This window comes from Salmo salar, chromosome 07 (assembly GCF_965601325.2).
Source record: "Salmo salar chromosome 07, fSalSal1, whole genome shotgun sequence".
NCBI lineage: Eukaryota > Metazoa > Chordata > Actinopteri > Salmoniformes > Salmonidae > Salmo > Salmo salar.
Window position 1 is genome coordinate 62,472,468 of NC_138297.1, and position 23,788 is coordinate 62,496,255.

Sequence of the window (23,788 nt, forward strand, 5' to 3'; positions counted from 1 at the left end):
GGTCCCCTACAGTCATAACACTGAGTGGTCCTGGGCTCTGGTCCCCTGCAGTCATAACACTGAGTGGTCCTGGGGTCTGGTCCCCTACAGTCATAACACTGAATGGTCCTGTGGTCTGGCCACCTGCAGTCATAACACTGAGTGGTCCTGGGGTCTGTTCTGGTCACCTGCAGTCATAACACTGAGTGGTCCTGGGGTCTGGTCACCTCTAGTCATAACACTGAGTGCATTAGGCATCTAAGGGCTCTATTCAATAAATTCCGTGCAGCCTTGTTAACCAGTTGAAACACTGGAATGAGAAATGTAATGTACAGTGCCTTGCAAAAGTATTCATCCCCCTTGGTGTTTTTCCTATTTTGTTGCATTACAAACTGTAATTTAAATTGATTTTTATTTGGATTTCATGTAATGGACATACACAAAATAGTCCAAATTGGTGAAGTGAAATGAAATAAATTACTTGTTTCAAAAAATTCAAAAAAGAAAAAAACGGAAAAGTGGATATGTATTCACCCCCTTTGCTATGAAGCCCCTAAATAAGATCTGGTGCAACCAATTACCTTCAGAAGTCACATAATTAGTTAAATAAATTCCACCTGTGTGCAATCTAAGTGTCACATGATCTCAGTATATATAGACCTGTTCTGAAAGGCCCCAGAGTCTGCAACACAGCTAAGCAAGCGGCACCATGAAGACCAAGATGCTCTCCAAACAGGTCAGGGACAAAGTTGTGGAGAAGTACAGATCAGAGCTGTGTTATAGAAAAATATCCAAAACTTTGAACATCCCACAGAGCGCCATTAAATTCTGCAAAGCTCCACAGCGGAGATTGGAGTATCTGTCCATAGGACCACTTTAAGCCATACACTACACAGAGCTGGGCTTTACTGAAGAGTTGCCAGAAAAAAGCCATTGCTTAAATAAAAAAATAAGCAAACACGTTTGGTGTTCACCAAAAGGCATGTGGGAGACTCACCAAACGTATGGAAGAAGGTACTCTGGTCAGATGAGACTAAAATTGAGCTTTTTGGCCATCAAGGAAAACGCTATGTTTGGCACAATCCCAACACCTCTCATCACCCCGAGAGCATCATCCCCACAGTGAAGCATGGTGGTGGCAGCATCATGCTGTGGGGATGTTTTTCATCGGCAGGAACTTTGAAACTGGACAGAATTGAAAGAATTATAAATACAGGGAAATTCTTGAGGGAAACCTGTTTCAGTCTTCCTGAGATTTGAGACTGGGACGGAGGTTCACCTTCCAGCAGGACAATGACCCTAAGCACACTGCTAAAGCAACACTCGAGTGGTTTAAAGGGAAACATTTAAATGTCTTGGAATGGCCTAGTCAAAGCCAAGACCTCAATCCAATTGAGAATCTGTGGTATGACTTAAAGATTGTGTACACCAGCGGAACCCATTCAACTTGAAGGAGCTGGAGCAGTTTTGCCTTGAAGAATGGCCAAAAATCCCAGTGGCAAGATGTGCCAAGCTTATAGAGACATACCCCAAGAGACTTACAGCTGTAATTGCTGTAAAAGGTGGCTCTACAAAGTATTGACTTTGGGGGGGTGAATAGTTATGCACGCTCAAGTTTTCAGTTTTTTGTCTTATTTCTTGTTTGTTTCACATTTTGTGTAAATCAAATGATACAACCCCCCCCACGCAATTTTTAAAAAATATATTTCAATTCCAGGTTGTAAGTCAACAAATTAGTAAAAATGCCAAGGGGGGTAAATACTTTTGCAAGCCACTGTACACCTCCATTAGGCTGATAGAAATCTTCCTGATTTAGTTTAATGATTAGGCTGATCATTAGTTCTTTATAGCCTACACTTGATTTTCTAACGTGAGTGGGGTGGGTGTGGCTTTGTGACAATGATCAAGAGCAGCTGCTCACCAATCAGACAGCAGTTCCACCTCCAACACCTGTCAAAATAATTTCTAGATTCTCAAGGTTCCAAATGAACTTCAATTAAACTACTCAGTCTGTAACTCAGAGTTTGTAAAGTTCTGGTTGAATGAAAAAGACTGAGTCCCAATCTACAAGAATAAAAAAGTTTATTCATGAGGGCTCTGCCTAAAAATGAGGACACAGTCTTTTTATATGCACACACACACACACACACACACACACACACACACACACACACACACACACACACACACACACACACACACACACACACACACACACACACACACACACACACACACACACACACACACACACACACACACACACACACACACACACTTATCTTCAGGCTACTCCCTGTTCAAACAAACAGTATCTTCCACTGACCTCACATTCCAGGTTTTCACATATATCATCTAATCTTCTACAAGCCCACCAGTTTCTCCCCCACCTAGGTTGGGGCCTATTTTATTACAAGTCAGCCCAGTTGGTCTAGAATGTCTCAACTTTACCCAGACCATCTTGCAAAATAGTAACACAAAGGCCTAGTCACACACCTTTATAGAATTATGACTCTAACACATTATTATAGCCTTATAATCCTAATACATTTCACAAAGTTATATGGTTTTAGAGTGGAATACTTTAGTCATTAAATCTGAACATACAAATTCTTCTATCAACACCACCAAAACATCAGCTATGAGGGCGTCGGCTATCATCGGTTAAAGCTTGACCTGATTGAATCTAGGCCAAAGCCCTCTGGAGGCAGAGGGCTTTGCATAGCAGAAACTCCCATCTACCCCTTCAGCCTGCCTCTCTACACTATCAGCCCAGTCTCTGTGAGTGAAGAGGAGAGAGATGTCAGCACATGTCAACTCCTTAGAATGCTCAAATAGTCACTATTGCCATGGGAACAAAGTACTGTCAATGGAGGAATTATCTATTTTCTACACTTACAGGTTAAAGGTTAATCATCAGTCACTCATCAACCCACCTACCCTCCTGCCTGCATAGCATAGATAGATATATAGATTCTGATTAGTGAAGCCGAATCTCATCTCTCACAAGTCAATGCCCTGGAATGTGATACCTACCTCTATTCTCATTCACCAGTTTTTTCTGTCTTCATATTTCAGGTTATATTACATGTATCTAAGATGGTGAAGGACAAACACACATTCCAGTGGTCTGATGCTATGACACTGTCGGACTGGATCCAAGAAGTTAGTAAATTCCTGAACATCAGCCCCTAGATCTGGGTCTACTATTAGAAGATGTAGCCTTGTTCAAGACAGAATGTGTTATCTCCACTACTGCAGAAATACTGTAGCCTAAAATATCATGTATGTTTGCCTTCACCCTATTGCACCAACTATCTGTGTCATAAGTCAAGTCACTACAGCTTGAATCAGAGTCCTGGAATACAACACTGTCTACAATACTACTGTGCAGATCCTTGTAAGAAAAGAAAAATGTGAATACACCAATAAAAATATACTGTATGGTATAGCAAGCTCTTTGAAAACATCATGGGCAGACCTGGCATAGCACAGAACATGCATGAGTGATGTGGTAATGATTATGGTGCCGGCCAGAAGGGGACTGTTGTCATGTGTGAGCTTTACAATGAGAGCGTGATGAGAGCTTTGCAGAGACGTGAAAGCCTTATCCAGCTAGACAGATTACCAGGGTTTACACACACACACACACACACACACACACACACACACACACACACACACACACACACACACACACACACACACACACACACACACACACACACACACACACACACACACACACACACACTACATACACACATACATACATACATACATACATACACACCTCCATGCCTCTCCTAGCTGTCTATAGCTCCTTATTTTTACTGATAAGAGTGGTTGGCCTCGTGACAGCAGTATGCAGTGTCACAATTATGTAAATTCTCTTTCATAAAACACGAGTTTCTTGGGAACAGGATGAACTTCTGGTGAGTAGGAGGTTTGGGGAAGTGCAGAAAGGGGAAGTGCAGAAAGGTCATAAGAGGAAGTGCAGAAAGGTCATATTCTGTTCAAACATGTTGTTGGATGTTAATATTTCCAAGGAAACCGGATGAACTTCTGGTGACCGTTTTTCTGCCTATTACGGGGAAATCAGTGGCGGATTAGGTACAGGGGACATGGGCAGCCGCCCAGGGCAGCATCTTGCCGGGGACCTCACGGGGCATCCGCACCAATTTATTTGGAAAGGTGACATTTGCGCAATCGTTTTTCTATCGCTCATTTTCACGCCACGTCAACGATATCATGTCACCATGTGGGACTGTGGGTCAATTAACCTTGTCGGAGTGGGCGCCCTGATTCTAGTTTGTGAGCTAGGCAGGCTACTGGGAAGGTCTCCCACTCAGAAGTACGAGATGGGGAGGGGGAGCGGGGGTAGGTTGACCTCAGGTCTCCCCACTGGAAGACAGAGGTAGGGGGACGGGGGTAGGTTGACCTCAGGTCTCCCCACTGGAAGACAGAGGTAGGGGACGGGGGTAGGTTGACCTCAGGTCTCCCCACTGGAAGACAGAGGTAGGGGGACGGGGGTAGGTTGACCTCAGGTCTCCCCACTGGAAGACAGAGGTAGGGGGACGGGGGCATGTTGACGTCAGGTCTCCCCACTGGAAGACAGAGGTAGGGGGATGGGGGTAGGTTGAGCTCAGGTCTCCCCACTGGAAGACAGAGGTAGGCGGATGGGGGAATCTATCAAATAGCGCATCTCTAACTGTGTACAGTACTAATGCAATTAGTAAAATCAGTCACACTATGAAACATTACCAAATAAACCCCAATTCATTCATAATACTGTGAATATATAGTTTCACAGACATATTGTTGTTTGTTTTTCTGGTTTGTGTGAAATGGTTAAGATTAATATAAAACCAGTCTGCACACCACCAAGGTGAATTGGTTTAGTCTTGACTCTTGGTTGATAGTGTTGGGGGATGGGTAGTGTATTGATGCTCGAGTGACAAATCAACAGAAATTGATTAAAAGGGGGGGGGGGGGGGCATACAAGCTCGAACCACCACTGGGTGAAATGGTCTGTCTGTGTTGCATTGTGTCCTGTACATGTTCTGCATTTATGGAGAAACAGACAGTTGGTGGTGTTCTGATGAGGCCCGTGTTCTTCTTTTAAATCATCTGATCCTTAGAGCCAGGAAATACATGTAATGACATTCAATGCAGTGGCAAACTGTTTTCTCTTCTCTTTCTTCAGAAATGTTGTTTGTCACCGTTTTCGGTTTTGTGAACTTGATGAGCAGCAATTCAACTGTAAATTTCTTAATAGACCAATAAGAAAGAAAGTTCCAAACCTCTCTGCCAATAACAGCTGGTTTTCAGTTTTCCACTCCCTTCTCAGACCACTCCCAGACTGTCCTAGTAAAATTCTTGCTTGAGAAATATTTTTTTGCTAACAATTTACTTTTGTCAGTTTAAACGGAAATCTATTACAGTAAGGTCCTAATTGCTACACATAAATGATTTGATATTGAGATAAAAACGGCTGCATTGGGCCTTTAAGAACCCCACCCGCTACCCCAAACCTCACCATCTTATAATAGTACCAACACCCCCCCCACCTCACCATCCTATAATAGTACCAACACCCCACCCCCCACCTCACCATACTATAATAGTACCAACACCCCACCCCCCCACCTCACCATCCTATAATAGTACCAACACCCCACCCCACCCCCTCACCATCCTATAATAGTACCAACACCCCACCCCACCCCCTCACCATCCTATAATAGTACCAACACCCCACCCCACACCCTCTAAGTCCCAGGTCATGGTAACATGGTAGCAGGTATAACAGCTATGTCCCAGGTCATGGTTCCATGGTAACAGGTATAACAGCTAAGTCCCAGGTCATGGTTCCATGGTAACAGGTATAACAGGGTAGATGTGTGTGTGAATAATGGGTGAGGATGCTTTAGGTCAAACCAAATCTAACAGTGTAGATGGTGCAGGATGACCAGAATGACTTCTTCTGTTCCTCTACGCATGTGGTGAACGGGTCACCTCTCCCCCTCAGTGGAGGGGTTTTCAAGGGGTCTCCAGGAGGTCTCTAAGGGGGCCACATTGAAAGAACACCTCTGTTCGTAGGAAAGAAGGATTACCAGCTGATACTGAGTAACTATCCTGAGAGCTCAGACAGACGAACAACACCCCACAGACACATAGAATCAGGCATGGACACGTACACACACACACACACACACACGTACACACACACACGTACACACACACACACACACACACACACACACACACACACACACACACACACACACACACACACACACACACACACACACACACACACACACACACACACACACACACACACACACACACACACACACACACACACACACACACACACACACACACACACACACACACACACACACCTCCATGCCTCTCCTAGCTGTCTATAGCTCCTTATTTTTACTGATAAGAGTGGTTGGCCTCGTGACAGCAGTATGCAGTGTCACAATTATGTAAATTCTCTTTCATAAAACACGAGTTTCTTGGGAACAGGATGAACTTCTGGTGAGTAGGAGGTTTGGGGAAGTGCAGAAAGGTCATAAGAGGAAGTGCAGAAAGGTCATATTCTGTTCAAACATGTTGTTGGATGTTAATATTTCCAAGGAAACCGGATGAACTTCTGGTGACCGTTTTTCTGCCTATTACGGGGAAATCAGTGGCGGATTAGGTACAGGGGACATGGGCAGCCGCCCAGGGCAGCATCTTGCCGGGGACCTCACGGGGCATCCGCACCAATTTATTTGGAAAGGTGACATTTGCGCAATCGTTTTTCTATCGCTCATTTTCACGCCACGTCAACGATATCATGTCACCATGTGGGACTGTGGGTCAATTAACCTTGTCGGAGTGGGCGCCCTGATTCTAGTTTGTGAGCTAGGCAGGCTACTGGGAAGGTCTCCCACTCAGAAGTACGAGATGGGGAGGGGGAGCGGGGGTAGGTTGACCTCAGGTCTCCCCACTGGAAGACAGAGGTAGGGGGACGGGGGTAGGTTGACCTCAGGTCTCCCCACTGGAAGACAGAGGTAGGGGACGGGGGTAGGTTGACCTCAGGTCTCCCCACTGGAAGACAGAGGTAGGGGGACGGGGGTAGGTTGACCTCAGGTCTCCCCACTGGAAGACAGAGGTAGGGGGACGGGGGCATGTTGACGTCAGGTCTCCCCACTGGAAGACAGAGGTAGGGGGATGGGGGTAGGTTGAGCTCAGGTCTCCCCACTGGAAGACAGAGGTAGGCGGATGGGGGAATCTATCAAATAGCGCATCTCTAACTGTGTACAGTACTAATGCAATTAGTAAAATCAGTCACACTATGAAACATTACCAAATAAACCCCAATTCATTCATAATACTGTGAATATATAGTTTCACAGACATATTGTTGTTTGTTTTTCTGGTTTGTGTGAAATGGTTAAGATTAATATAAAACCAGTCTGCACACCACCAAGGTGAATTGGTTTAGTCTTGACTCTTGGTTGATAGTGTTGGGGGATGGGTAGTGTATTGATGCTCGAGTGACAAATCAACAGAAATTGATTAAAAGGGGGGGGGGGGGGCATACAAGCTCGAACCACCACTGGGTGAAATGGTCTGTCTGTGTTGCATTGTGTCCTGTACATGTTCTGCATTTATGGAGAAACAGACAGTTGGTGGTGTTCTGATGAGGCCCGTGTTCTTCTTTTAAATCATCTGATCCTTAGAGCCAGGAAATACATGTAATGACATTCAATGCAGTGGCAAACTGTTTTCTCTTCTCTTTCTTCAGAAATGTTGTTTGTCACCGTTTTCGGTTTTGTGAACTTGATGAGCAGCAATTCAACTGTAAATTTCTTAATAGACCAATAAGAAAGAAAGTTCCAAACCTCTCTGCCAATAACAGCTGGTTTTCAGTTTTCCACTCCCTTCTCAGACCACTCCCAGACTGTCCTAGTAAAATTCTTGCTTGAGAAATATTTTTTTGCTAACAATTTACTTTTGTCAGTTTAAACGGAAATCTATTACAGTAAGGTCCTAATTGCTACACATAAATGATTTGATATTGAGATAAAAACGGCTGCATTGGGCCTTTAAGAACCCCACCCGCTACCCCAAACCTCACCATCTTATAATAGTACCAACACCCCCCCACCTCACCATCCTATAACTAGTACCAACACCCCACCCCCCACCTCACCATACTATAATAGTACCAACACCCACCCCCCCACCCCCTCACCATTCCTATAATAGTACCAACACCCCACCCCACCCCACTCACCATCCTATAAAAGTACCAACACACCCACCCCACCCCCTCACCATCCTATAATAGTACCAACACCCCACCCCCCCCCCTCACCATCCTATAATAGTACCAACACCCCACCCCCCCACCTCACCATACTATAATAGTACCAACACCCCACCCCCCCACCTCACCATCCTATAATAGTACCAACACCCCCTCCCCACCCCCTCACCATACTATAATAGTACCAACACCCCCCCCCACCTCACCATCCTATAATAGTACCAAAACCCCCCCCCCCACCTCACCATCCTATAATAGTACCAACACCCCACCCCCCACCTCACCATACTATAAATAGTACCAACACCCCACCCCCCCACCTCACCATCCTATAATAGTACCAACACCCCACACCTCACCATCCTATAACAGTACCAACACCCCACCCCCCACCCCACCACCTCACCTCACCATACTATAATAGTACCAACACCCCACCCCCAATCTCACCATCCTATAATAGTACCAACACCCTCCCCCCACCCCCCCACCACACCATCCTATAATAGTACCAACACCCCCACCCCCCCACCTCCCACCATCCTATAATAGTACCAACACCCCACCCCCCCACCTCACCATCCTATAATAGTACCAACACCCCACCTCACCATCCAATAATAGTACCAACACCCCACCCCCCCACCCCCCACCTCACCATCCTATAGCTAGGTACCAACACCCCACCCCCCCAACACACCATCCTATAATAGTACCAACACCCCACCCCCCACCCCCCACCACTCACCATCCTATAATAATACCAACACCCCACCCCCCACCCCACCACCCCCACCTCACCATCCTATAATAGTACCAACACCCCACCCCCCCCACCTCACCATCCTATAATATTACCAACACCCCACCCCCCCACCCCCCACCTCACCATCCTATACTAGTACCAACACCCCACCCCCCCAACACACCAATCCTATAATAGTACCAACACCCCACCCCCCACCTCACCATCCTATAATAATACCAACACCCCACCCCCCACCCCACCCCACCCCCCCACCTCACCATCCTAAAATAGTACCAACACCCCACCCCCCCACAACCCAATCCTAAAATAGTATCAACACCCCACCCCCACCACACCATCCTATAATAGTACCAACACCCTCCCCCCACCCCCCCACCTCACCATCCTATAACAGTACCAAAACCCCCCACCCCCCCACCACACCATCCTATAATAGTACCAACACCCTCCCCCCACCCCCCCCAGCCTCACAATCCTATAATAGTACCAACACCCCACCCCCCCACCTCACCATCCTACAATAGTACCAACACCCCACCCCCCACCTCACCATCCTATACTAGTACCAACACCCCACCCCAACACACCATCCTATAATAGTACCAACACCCCCCACCTCCCACCCCCCCCACCTCCCACCCCCCCCACCTAACCATCCTATAATAGTACCAACACCCCACCCCCCCCACCCCACCCCCCCACCTCACCATCCTAAAATAGTACCAACACCCCACCCCCCCACCACACCATCCTATAATAGTATCAACACCCCACCCCCAACCCCCCACCTCACCATCCTATAATAGTACCAACACCCCACCCCCCCCACCCCCCACCTCACCATCCTATAATAATACCAACACCCCACCCCCCACCCCACCCCCCCACCTCACCATCCTAAAATAGTACCAACACCCCCACCCCCCCACCACACCATCCTATAAAAGTATCAACACCCCACCCTCCACCACACCATCTTATAATAGTACCACCCCCCCACCCCCCACCTCACCATCCTAAAATAGTACCAACACCCCACCCCTCCACCACACCATCCTATAATAGTATCAACACCCCAATCCCCCACCCCCCCACCTCACCATCCTATAATAGTACCAACACCCCACCCCCCACCCCACAATCCTATAATAGTACCAACACCCCACCCCCCACCGTCACCATCCTATAATAGTACCAACGCCCCAACCTCACCATCCTTTAATAGTACAAACCACACCACCCCCCCACCTCACCATCCGGTAATTGTACCAACACCCCACCCCCCCACCTCACCATCCTATAATAGTAGAAACACCCTCCCCCCACCTCACCATCCTATCCTAGTCCCAGGTCATGATAACAAGTATAACAGCTAAGTCCCAGGTCATGATAAGAGGTTATAACAGCTAAGTCACAGGTCATGGTACCATGGTAACAGGTATAACAGCTAAGTCACAGGTCATGGTACCATGGTAACAGGTTATAACAGCTAAGTCACAGGTCATGGTACCATGGTAACAGGTATAACAGCTAAGTCCCAGGTCATGGTACCATGGTAACAGGTATAACAGCTAAGTCCCAGGTCATGGTTCCATGGTAACAGGTATAACAGCTAAGTCCCAGGTCATGGTTCCATGGTAACAGGTATAACAGCTAAGTCCCAGGTTATGGTTCCATGGTAACAGGTATAACAGCTAAGTCCCAGGTCATGGTTCCATGGTAACAGGTATAACAGCTAAGTCCCAGGTCATGGTACCATGGTAACAGGTATAACAGCTAAGTCCCAGGTCATGGTTCCATGGTAACAGGTTATAACAGCTAAGTCCCAGGTCATGGTTCCATGGTAACAGGTATAACAGCTAAGTCCCAGGTTATGGTTCCATGGTAACAGGTATAACAGCTAAGTCCCAGGTCATGGTTCCATGGTAACAGGTATAACAGCTATGTCCCAGGTCATGATAACAGGTATAACAGCTAAGTCCCAGGTCATGGTTCCATGGTAACAGGTATAACAGGGTAGAATGTGTGTGTGAATAATGGGTGAGGATGCTTTAGGTCAAACCAAATCTAACAGTGTAGATGGTGCAGGATGACCAGAATGACTTCTTCTGTTCCTCTACGCATGTGGTGAACGGGTCACCTCTCCCCCTCAGTGGAGGGGTTTTTCAAGGGGTCTCCAGGAGGTCTCTAAGGGGGCCACATTGAAAGAAACACCTCTGTTCGTAGGAAAGAAGGATTACCAGCTGATACTGAGTAACTATCCTGAGAGCTCAGACAGACGAACAACACCCCACAGACACATAGAATCAGGCATGGACACGTACACACACACACACACACACACACACACACACACACACACACACACACACACACACACACACACACACACACACACACACACACACACACACACACACACACACACACACACACACACACACACACACACACACACACACACACACACACACACACACACACACACACACACACACACTGTGACGTAGAAGTCCGTCACTGGCCGCGGGCAGCATTTGGTACTTTAACGCACGCACACATTCATCACTCCTCCCTGCTCCGTTATCAGATAAGTTAACAATGTGGGTCGACACACAAGTTAACGTCTCTATCTTAGTACATACATTTCACACTTACTTCAGTAACCAGTTAGGGTATAAAGAAATAAAGACAGGTGTTCATATTTAATATAAGCAATATTTAGTATACTTATCGATGTTATGGATGAGCACGGTTGTTTGTTCTGTTCCTCTCTCTCTCCATCTCTGTAGCTTCCAGGTATGCTGGATAAGGACCCGAGCTAAGGGAATTGGGCTTACTTTGTAGTGCCTGTCCGGAATGGCTCATTAATGTAAACGGGCATATTGGAAGACACTGTCAGTAGTGATGTAATTTTGTAAATGTGATATTGTGATGTTGTTTCATAAACGTGTTGCAATGTATATATTTTGGTATGTTTAGATAAATGGAAACTGTATGTTGAATAGGTAATTGCTTAATTAATTAGTGTTAATTGTTCTGAGGGGAGGGGCTACCCCTACAAAAGGAGCCTCTCTTTCAGTTCAAGGAGAGGCATTTTGGATTGAGCTGTGGGTGGGGCAGCTTTGTTTTTAAGCTGTCTCATAAGGTATACGTTTGATGGCAGTACTGTTGTTTTGTTCCGGAATCACTATGTAAATAAACACCGTTGCACAGAAGAACTTTTGCGGCTCCGCCATCTTTTTATTTTTTTATAGAGGTTAGGTTTTCCAGTTTAGCCTTCTGGCCTACTCTACGTGACACACACACACACACACACACACACACACACACACACACACACACACACACACACACACACACACACACACACACACACACACACACACACACACACACACACACACACACACACACACACACACACACACACACACACACACACACACACACACACACACCTCTCTCTCTCTGCCCAACACTCACATGGCCCATGGTCCATACCTTCATACGTCAGCCCCTGTCTTGGTTGCTGATTGGCCAGTTAGAGTGAACAACCAAACAGTCTATTGATTCCTGTCAGAACGTTTGGAATGTTAGATGGCTATCAGAGTTCCTGAATATCTGAGGTCAGTTCTCCTGTAACCTGGGGCAACTTAGGAACTCTTGGAATTTCCATTCCTTAGTGACGAGGCTAGGTCAGGAACCCAATGTCCTCCTTAACCTGGATATGTTCCAAATGGCACCCTATTCCCTCCATAGAGTCTACTTTTTGAATCCAATGGGCCAAAAGTAGTCCAAAAGTAGTGCACCCTATAGGGAACAGGATGCAGTTTTGGACACCCCTGTTGTTCGTTGGTGACTGCTGAGATTCCATATATGGACAGGTTGAACCTGGATGTAATATGAATAGGGTCAATTTCTAACTCATGTCAGTGACAGAGAATGTGTGTGGTTGTTGACTTTGGCAGGACCTTTGTGGATGTATGCATCAGCTATTTATGTACAGTATCAGCCAAGCTGTGTATGAAGTAGGGCAAAGACTGACAGTCAGACAGCACCAGCGTCTCATTACTGATCTGTAGTCAATTTTGGGTTCAACACCATATTTCACTAACTACTCCCATTCTGAGTGGTATCACCCTCCTCCCTTCAAAAACACTATGCTCAAGATTAGTGTGTCTCTCTCTCTCTCTCCTCCTCTTCTCCCCCTCTCTCTCTCGCTCTCCTCTTCTCTCCCCTCTCTCTCTCTCTCCCTCCTCTCTTTCCTCTCGTCTTCTCTCCCTCTCTCTCTCTCTCCTCTCCCCTTCTCCCCCCTCGCTCTCCTCTCCCTCCTCTCTCCTCTCCTCTCCTCTCCTCTCCTCTCCTCTCCTCTCCTCTCCTCTCCTCTCCTCTCCTCTCCTCTCCTCTCCTCTCCTCTCCTCTCCTCTCCTCTCTCTCTCTCTCTCTCCCCTCTTCTCTCCCACCCCTCTCTCTCTCCTCTTCTCTCCCCCCTCTCTCTCTCCTCTTCTCTCCCCCTCTCTCTTCTTTCTCTCTCTCTCTCTCTCTCTCTCTCTCTCTCTCTCTCTCTCTCTCTCTTTCTCTCTCTCTCTCCTCTTCTCCCCCCTCTCTCTCCCTCCCCCCACCCCCCTCTGTAGTGGTTCTTGATCGTATGCCAGAGACATTCCTAATTGTGTAGTAGTCCAGACAACCGGAGACAACCCATTCAGCCAGTCAGAACCAAATACCTCAATTCCCGAACATCGCCAGCATAGAAGCAGCTAAAAATAGAAAGATCACCACGGAAACGTGTTTGACGTTCATAGAGAAATGCTTAATGGTGTGGTCACTGGTTCCAGGGTTTAGGGGTTAGCTTGGGTTGGGCTGGGTTGCAGGAGGGGTGATAAATTGAGCTCCAGATTCCTTCCCTGCTACTAGATTGAGAGCTCTACAGAAGCCTGGGCCCACATCTGTTTGTGCTGTGTTGCCAGCTCTTATGGTCATTGCGGTGTTTGCTGTATATGACAATAGGAGTTGGCTATACAGCACAAACAGACCGGGGACCAGGCTATCTCTACAGAACTCAGTCAGTGGTAGAAAGAGACCAGTCTTCTCAGAGACGTTTGAAGAAACCCACCCATGCTAAAGCTTTAAACCAGCCCTTTAAACCAGCCCATTAAACCAGCCCTTTAAACCGGCCCTCTAAAACGACCACTGTCACACACATACCTACACACCTACACACACACTTACACACTCCACTGTACTGTTACTACTGGCCCTGGGCCTGCTTGGGTTCCTGGTGTGTGTGTGTGTTCCTGTGATTATTTTACTTTCTCTGTTTTCAACCTCAGACCCACCAGACCCAGCCCTGCATGTGGAATGTCCTGCTAGCCCACAGTGCCTGTTTCTCTAGACAGGAGCATGTCCTGCTAGCGTACAGTATCTGTTTCTCTAGACAGGAGCATGTCCTGCTAGCCTACAGTATCTGTTTCTCTAGACAGGAGCATGTCCTGCTAGCCTACAGTACCTGTTTCTCTAGACAGGAGCATGTCCTGCTAGTCTACAGTACCTGTTTCTCTAGACAGGAGCATGTCCTGCTAGCCTACAGTATCTGTTTCTTTAGACAGGAGCATGTCCTGCTAGCCTACAGTACCTGTTTCTCTAGACAGGAGCATGTCCTGCTAGCCTACAGTATCTGTTTCTCTAGACAGGAGCATGTCCTGCTAGCCTACAGTACCTGTTTCTCTAGACAGGAGCATGTCCTGCTAGCCTACAGTGCCTGTTTCTCCAGACAGGAGCATGTCCTGCTAGCCTACAGTGACTGTTTCTCTAGACAGGAGCATGTCCTGCTAGCCTACAGTGATTGTTTCTCTAGACAGGAGCATGTCCTGCTAGCCTACAGTGCCTGTATCTCTAGACAGGAGCATGTCCTGCTAGCCTACAGTACCTGTTTCTCCAGACGGGAGCATGTCCTGCTAGCCTACAGTGATTGTTTCTCTAGACAGGAGCATGTCCTGCTAGCCTACATTGTCTGTTTCTCCAGACGGGAGCATGTCCTGCTAGCCTACAGTGCCTGTTTCTCCAGACGGGAGCATGTCCTGCTAGCCTACAGTACCTGTTTCTCTAGACAGGAGCATGTCCTGCTAGCCTACAGTGATTGTTTCTCTAGACGGGAGCATGTCCTGCTAGCCTACAGTGATTGTTTCTCTAGACGGGAGCATGTCCTGCTAGCCTACAGTGACTGTTTCTCCAGACGGGAGCATGTCCTGCTAGCCTACAGTGTCTGTTTCTCTAGACGGGAGCATGTCCTGCTAGCCTACAGTGACTGTTTCTCCAGACGGGTGCATGTCCTGCTAGCCTACAGTGATTGTTTCTCTAGACGGGAGCATGTCCTGCTAGCCTACAGTGATTGTTTCTCCAGACGGGAGCATGTCCTGCTAGCCTACAGTGCCTGTTTCTGCAGACGGGAGCATGTCCTGCTAGCCTACAGTGACTGTTTCTCCAGACGGGTGCATGTCCTGCTAGCCTACAGTGATTGTTTCTCTAGACGGGAGCATGTCCTGCTAGCCTACAGTGATTGTTTCTCCAGACGGGAGCATGTCCTGCTAGCCTACAGTGCCTGTTTCTGCAGACGGGAGCATGTCCTGCTAGCCTACAGTGATTGTTTCTCTAGACGGGAGCATGTCCTGCTAGCCTACAGTGTCTGTTTCTCCAGACGGGAGCATGTCCTGCTAGCCTACAGTATCTGTTTCTCTAGACAGGAGCATGTCCTGCTAGCCTACAGTGATTGTTTCTCTAGACGGGAGCATGTCCTGCTAGCCTACAGTGTCTGTTTCTCCAGACGGGAGCATGTCCTGCTAGCCTACAGTGTCTGTTTCTCCAGACTGGAGCATGTCCTGCTAGTCTACAGTGTCTGTTTCTCCAGACGGGAGCATGTCCTGCTAGCCTACAGTGTCTGTTTCTCCAGACGGGAGCATGTCCTGCTAGCCTACAGTGTCTGTTTCTCCAGACAGGAGCATGTCCTGCTAGCCTACAGTGACTGTTTCTCCAGACAGGAGCATGTCCTGCTAGCCTACAGTGTCTGTTTCTCCAGACAGGAGCATGTCCTGCTAGCCTACAGTGTCTGTTTCTCCAGACGGGAGCATGTCCTGCTAGCCTACAGTGACTGTTTCTCCAGACAGGAGCATGTCCTGCTAGCATACAGTACCTGTTTCTCCAGACAGGAGCATGAGTGACTACCTTCAGACTTGGCCCTTTTCAATCCTCTGTTGGTGTTCACTCCAGGGGAAAACACTAGTCCACTAGAGTTTATACAAGTTCCCACTCTGTCTTAATGTGCATCCCAAATGACACTCTATTCCCGATGTAGTGCACTACAGAGCTCTGGTCAAAACTGGTCCAAAGTAGTGCTCCCAAGCGGCTCCCGAGTGGCGCAGCGGTCTAAGGCACTGCATCTCAGTGCTAGAGGCGTCACCCTGGTTCAATGCCAGGCCGTATCACAACTGGCCATGGTTGGGAGTCCCATAGGGCAGCTCGCAATTGGCCCAGCGTTGTCCGGGTTTGGCCGGTGTAGGCCGTCATTGTAAATAAGAATCTGTTCTTATAAACTTGCCTGGTTAAATAAAACAAATAAAATATATATATAGAGAGAATAGGGTGCATTTTTGGGACGCCCCTCTGTCTTGTATTGTAGTTCACTAAGTCCTCATAACAGAACATGTCCATTCTCTCTCTTCTCCTGTTACGTACTGAAGCCTACACCTATCCCCCTGTGTTAAATTACATACTGTAGTCTACACCTATCCCCCCTGTGTTAAATTACATACTGTAGTCTACACCTATCCCTCCCGTGTTAAATTACATACTGTAGTCTACACCTATCCCCTTCTGTGTTAAATTACATACTGTAGTCTACACCTATCCCCCCTGTGTTAAATTACATACTGTAGTCTACACCTATCCCCCCTGTGTTAAATTACATACTGTAGTCTACACCTATCCCCCTGTGTTAAATTACATACTGTAGCCCACACCTATCCCCCCTGTGTTAAATTACATACGGTAGTCTACACCTATCCCCCTGTGTTAAATTACATACTGTAGTCTACACCTATCCCCCTGTGTTACATTACATGCTGTAGTCTACACCTATCCCCCCTGTGTTAAATTACCTACTGTAGTCTACACCTATCCCCCCTGTGTTACATTACATACTGTAGTCTACACCTATCCCCCGTGTTAAATTACATACTGTAGTCTACACCTATCCCCTCCTGTGTTAAATTACATACTGTAGTCTACACCTATCCCCCTGTTTTAAATTACATACTGTAGTCTACACCTATCCCCCCTGTGTTAAATTACATACTGTAGTCTACACCTATCCCCTTCTGTGTTAAATTACATACTGTAGTCTACACCTATTCTCTCCTGTGTTAAATTACATACTGTAGTCTACACCTATCCCCCCTGTGTTAAATTACATACTGTAGTCTACACCTATCCCCCTGTGTTAAATTACATACTGTAGTCTACACCTATCCCCTCCTGTGTTAAATTACATACTGTAGTCTACACCTATCCCCTCCTGTGTTAAATTACATACTGTAGTCTACACCTATTCCCTCCTGTGTTAAATTACATACTGTAGTCTACACCTATCCCCCCTGTGTTAAATTACATACTGTAGTCTACACCTATTCCCTCCTGTGTTAAATTACATACTGTAGTCTACACCTATTCTCTCCTGTGTTAAATTACATACTGTAGTCTACACCTATTCCCTCCTGTGTTAAATTACATACTGTAGTCTACACCTAGCCCCTCCTGTGTTAAATACCTGTGTTAAATACCCCTCCTTCTGCTTTGTCTTCTCAACAACCTTTGGAAAAATTGTTGGAGCAAAAGAATGCCATTACTCAGTGCGAAATATGGACTGGCCTGGTCTGTGAAATGTCTTCTTCCTGCTGGCTATCAGAGAAAACAAAGCTAGCAGCCATAATAAAGTTGTTTTGACAACTAGGTAGTGTAAGAGGAACATGGTGGGTGTGTAGATGTAGGAACATGGAGAACAAGGGACATGGAGTACTTATTTTCCTTTGCTGAGGGAGACTTTTACTAGAGTCAGCATGGGAAGACTTTAATAGACGCACGCAAGAACACACACCAGAGAAGACAAGAGACTTCACTTTTAAATGGAGCTGTTTATTTGAGATGATGCAGAAAGAAGATATTGTGAGAATCTGTGGTTTCCTCACTCTCCTGACTACAAACATGATTTCCACTGCAATACGCAGTAGAGAACAATGCTATTACACAATCTGAAACAGTTTTTATAAAAACCAGAACAGCACATCTGTGATGGTAACAAACAAAAGCATGATCCAGGTTGAACCATCTATAACAAGATAGTAACTACAGTACAGTAATAACTTCACTATCAATAGACAGCAGCAAAATAAAGCTTAAATAACATTATAATACTTTATCATAAGATAATATCTAGTCAAGTTTTCCTATAGTTATATGACATATTTTAACAAACAGATGTAGGCTAACATCTGTTTTGTCTAGTTAGGCAGAGGGCAGCTTGGGGGCTCTTAGACCTGTTGAGACTTGATGGCACCCCTTTCTTTTCCATTACAGTCTACGTAGCTGTGTGTGTGTGTGTGTGTGTGTGTGTGTGTGTGTGCCTGCGTGCGTGCGTGCATGCATGTGTGCGTGTTTTCAATCTTACGACTCCCAGAGAATCACTTGTGTGTTTACGATCTGTTCCTTACTGTTGTTGAACTTTAACCTCTTCAGTCCCTTATACACACACACATACCGCTAACCCTGTTTTCATAGGAGGCAGGACCCCTTCCAGTTATTAAAGCAGACCTGGTACACATCCTCTGCCCATAAAATAAAACCATTCAATGTTTCTATATTTTGGAAAAATCAAAAACAGAAGCATGATAAAAAACAAATCCTTTCAAAAATACTAACATAGTATCATTTTTCAGCACTGTAAAATCCAGTTAAAAAATACACTTTCAGTCCATACAATACAAAAAGGCTAAACAATACTTAACAAGACTGTGGGTTGTTATGGTAACACCCTGGGCCCTGAGCCATAAAGACCCCTGACCTTTCAGAAGCATTCATTGGCTGATTTAGATTTATTTTGATGAGCTAGCCGTTGGCATATGTGACATTTCCACAGTGGGGCTCCATTGATTTCTCAACACTAATATGTTTCAGTGTGTTTGGGTTTCTCGGACACCACTCGGTTGTTTAAATGTCTGGGTCTGTGTCCCAAATGGCAATCTATTCCCTATGTAGTGCACTCCTTTTCACAAAGGGCCCATAGAGCTGCGTTTAACAGACAGAGAGAGAGAGGAGACAAACAGAGAGAGAAGAGACAGCTACAGAGAGAGAGAGGGACAGCTACAAAAAGAGAGAGGAGACAGCTACAGAGAGAGAGAGGAAACAGCTACAGAGAGCGAGAGGAGACAGCTACAGAGAGAGAGGGGAGACAGCTACAGAGAGAGAGAGGAAGCTACAGAGAGAGTGAGAGGAAGCTACAGAGAGAGTGAGAGGAGACAGCTACAGAGAGAGAGGAGACAGCTACAGAGAGAGAGAGAAAGAGAGAGAGAGACAGCTACAGAGAGAGAGAGAGAGAGAGAGACAGCTACAGGGAGAGAGAGAGAGAGAGAGGAGACAGCTACAGAGAGAGAGAGGAGACAGCTACAGAGAGAGAGAGAGAGAGAGGAGACAGCTACAGAGAGAGAGAGAGGAGACAGCTACAGAGAGAGAGAGGAGACAGCTACAGAGAGAGTGAGAGGAAGCTACAGAGAGAGAGAGGAGACAGCTACAGAGAGAGAGAGGAGACAGCTACAGAGAGAGAAAGAAAGAGGGGACAGCAACATAGTTAAACTAGTACCTGAGGACTGTGTAGGTTCCCTGTACTCTCCATTGGTGATTTGGCGGATTAGTTTATTGTGGTCTTCCCCATCGAAGGGCATGGTCCCATAGACTAGGGTGTAGAGAAGCACTCCAAGGGCCCAACTGTCTACCTGGAAACACAACACACTGGTAGTTACAATACTGTCTACCTGGAAACACAACACACTGGTAGTTACAATACTGTCTACCTGGAAACACAACACACTGGTAGTTACAATACTGTCTACCTGGAAACACAACACACTGGTAGTTACAATACTGTCTACCTGGAAACACAACACACTGGTAGTTACAATACTGTCTACCTGGAAACACAACACACTGGTAGTTACAATACTGTCTACCTGGAATCACAACACACTGGTAGTTACAATACTGTCTACCTGGAAACACAACACACTGGTAGTTACAATACTGTCTACCTGGAAACACAACACACTGGTAGTTACAATACTGTCTACCTGGAAACACAACACACTGGTAGTTACAATACTGTCTACCTGGAATCACAACACACTGGTAGTTACAATACTGTCTACCTGGAAACACAACACACTGGTAGTTACAATACTGTCTACCTGGAATCACAACACACTGGTAGTTACAATACTGTCTACCTGGAAACATTACTGTCTACCTGGAAACACATCACACTGGTAGTTACAATACTGTCTACCTGGAATCACAACACACTGGTAGTTACAATACAACACCTTTGTGATAGGTAGACAACACATAGTTTCTCCAAAGCGTTCTTGTATGGTGGCCTCAGTAGCACACATTCCCCAAGGCTGCTGATTTACTACTGTTGGTTTGTCATTGGTTCACTTCCTACTGTTTTCACACCCGTCTGCTGGCTAAGATAATGGCCCTTTAATGTGTTTCAACAGAAACAATAACAAGATGCTGTATCTTCTCCAAACACTCCGTTCTTTACACACTGATTGCTGTCGTAAAAGCCATGTCAAGGTCTGTGACTTAAGTGATTGGGTTCTGTTCTGATGAGGTTGCCTTTGGCTCTGAGGTATAAACCTTAGGCTTCGGGCCCAAATGACAGCCTATTCCCTATGTAGTGACCAGGGCTCATAGAGAGTATGGTTTAATTTGGGACACAAGCTGTATTCTCTGATTAGCTGAGATTATCTCCAGGAATCACAGCTAGCTGGGAAACAATGGATGATTAGTCTATGGGAAGTCTACTCCCCTGACTCCATAACCTCAGAATGTGTGTGTGTGTGTGTGTGTGTGTGTGTGTGTGTGTGTGTGTGTGTGTGTGTGTGTGTGTGTGTGTGTGTGTGTGTGTGTGTGTGTGTGTGTGTGTGTGTGTGTGTGTGTGTGTGTGTGTGTCTAGAGCTGTGATTGTTGGCTGGGACTCTGTCGGTCTCGGCCTCTTTGACAGGCTGTGTCAAACCGAGGAAGGGCTTTTCTCAGGAAGCTAAAGGAGATGGGAGTAGGGGAGCGGTGACACAGGGTCAGGAAGCTAAAGGAGATGGGAGTAGGGGAGGGGTGACACAGGGTCAAGAAGCTAAAGGAGATGGGAGTAGGGGAGCGGTGACACAGGGTCAGGAAGCTAAAGGAGATGGGAGTAGGGGAGGAAGCTAAAGGAGATGGGAGTAGGGGAGCGGTGACACAGGGTCAGGAAGCTAAAGGAGATGGGAGTAGGGGAGGGGTGACACAGGGTCAGGAAGCTAAAGGAGATGGGAGTAGGGGAGGGGAGACACAGGGTCAGGAAGCTAAAGGAGATGGGAGTAGGGGAGGGGTGACACAGGGTCAGGAAGCTAAAGGAGATGGGAGTAGGGGAGGGGTGACACAGGGTCAGGAAGCTAAAGGAGATGGGAGTAGGGGAGGGGTGACACAGGGTCAGGAAGCTAAAGGAGATGGGAGTAGGGGAGGGGTGACACAGGGTCAGGAAGCTAAAGGAGATGGGAGTAGGGGAGGGGTGACACAGGGTCAGGAAGCTAAAGGAGATGGGAGTAGGGGAGGGGTGACACAGGGTCAGGAAGCTAAAGGAGATGGGAGTAGGGGAGGGGTGACACAGGGTCAGGAAGCTAAAGGAGATGGGAGTAGGGGAGGGGTGACACAGGGTCAGGAAGCTAAAGGAGATGGGAGTAGGGGAGGGAGACACAGGGTCAGGAAGCTAAAGGAGATGGGAGTAGGGGAGGGGTGACACAGGGTCAGGAAGCTAAAGGAGATGGGAGTAGGGGAGCGGTGACACAGGGTCAGGAAGCTAAAGGAGATGGGAGTAGGGGAGGGGAGACACAGGGTCAGGAAGCTAAAGGAGATGGGAGTAGGGGAGGGGTGACACAGGGTCAGGAAGCTAAAGGAGATGGGAGTAGGGGAGAGGTGACACAGGGTCAGGAAGCTAAAGGAGATGGGAGTAGGGGAGGGGTGACACAGGGTCAGGTGGTGTAGGGGTCATTATGTAATATTTACTGTAGGGTGGGAGAGGGGCGGCTCCTAATGTCTCATGAAATGATGGGACTCAGTGAAATCCTGGAGTCACAGTCATTCTGGGTCTATGTTTGGTAACAGATGAGTGAGCTTGCCTGGGCTGGCTGTTGGGGAAGTGGCTGTGAAGCCTGGCTGGTTGGGCCTGACAGGATGTGTGTGTGTGTGTGTGTGTGTGTGTGTGTGTGTGTGTGTGTGTGTGTGTGTGTGTGTGTGTGTGTGTGTGTGTGTGTGTGTGTGTGTGTGTGTGTGTGTGTGTGTGTGTGTGTGTTTGTGTGCTTGTGCGGGCGGGCGGGCGTGCGTGCGTGTGAAAGTGTCATGGTGGGAGAAGTGTGTGTGTGTGTGTGGGAGAAATGTGTGTGTGTGTGGGAGAAATGTGTGTGTGAGTAAACTTCCTCCAAGACAGGAACGGGTGTTCACTACCTTCACTTGTCAGCTTAAGGACAAACCCAGAAGGCCCAGGGAGCAAGAGTACTTTTTGGGATGGGGGTTCCCTTCAGTGTTTCCCTTATCCAATTGTAAGGGGGAATTTGATCTGGGGATTTTCCACTGGTGAGAACCACTGGTGTGTGTGTGTGTGTGTGTACCTCTGGACCATGGTAGGGCCTGCCGTTGACGATCTCTGGTGAGGCGTACAGAGGGCTGCCACAGAACGTCTGAAGGAGCTCGTCTTTGTGGTAAAGGTTGGACAGACCAAAGTCAGCAATCTGGAGGAGAGAAGAGCATGACAATCAACGTTAAATTACCCTTGGATAAGACTCGCAGATCCCTGATTGCACCTGTAAAGAGACTGTCCCTATCCCTAAGATGCTGTGTTGAAGTACAGCATATGAAAGACAAGAGATTGACATCTCTACGAAGTCAAAGATCTTACCTTGATATTACAGTTTTCATCCAGCAGCACGTTTTCCAGTTTTAAATCCCTGTGCACCACTCCGTTCTACAAAGACAAAACAGGACAAGTCTAATTAAACTGTGACCCATTTACACACACACACGCCCGCGTACACGCACACGCACACCTGCGCACACACACACACACACCTGCATACACACACACGCCCGCGTACACACACACATGCACACCTGCGCACACACACACACCTGCATACACACACACACGCCCGCTTACACACACACACACACACATGCGCACCTTTCTTTTGTCTACCATGTTTGGTGAGCTCATCCGCAATGGTTCTTTTCAAGTGGCACATGTTCTATATAAATCTAGCATCTTTAATTCATTTCAATGATAAAATGTATTCTCATAAACATCTCTCGTGTTGTTGGGTGACACACTAAACATTTACATAAACAGCCATTAAACA

At 46.9% G+C, this 23,788-nt stretch overlaps 1 long non-coding RNA gene across 1 annotated transcript; it reads right to left on the reverse strand.

Annotated features, from left to right (window-relative positions):
• Nucleotides 1-19,955: 19,955 nt before the first annotated feature.
• Nucleotides 19,956-23,534, reverse strand: LOC123743856 (uncharacterized). Its single transcript, XR_006770723.2, has 3 exons — nucleotides 23,332-23,534; nucleotides 23,045-23,164; nucleotides 19,956-20,119 (listed from the first exon to the last, which is right to left on the reverse strand). It is a non-coding gene; the product is annotated as an uncharacterized LOC123743856 (long non-coding RNA).
• Nucleotides 23,535-23,788: the final 254 nt, after the last annotated feature.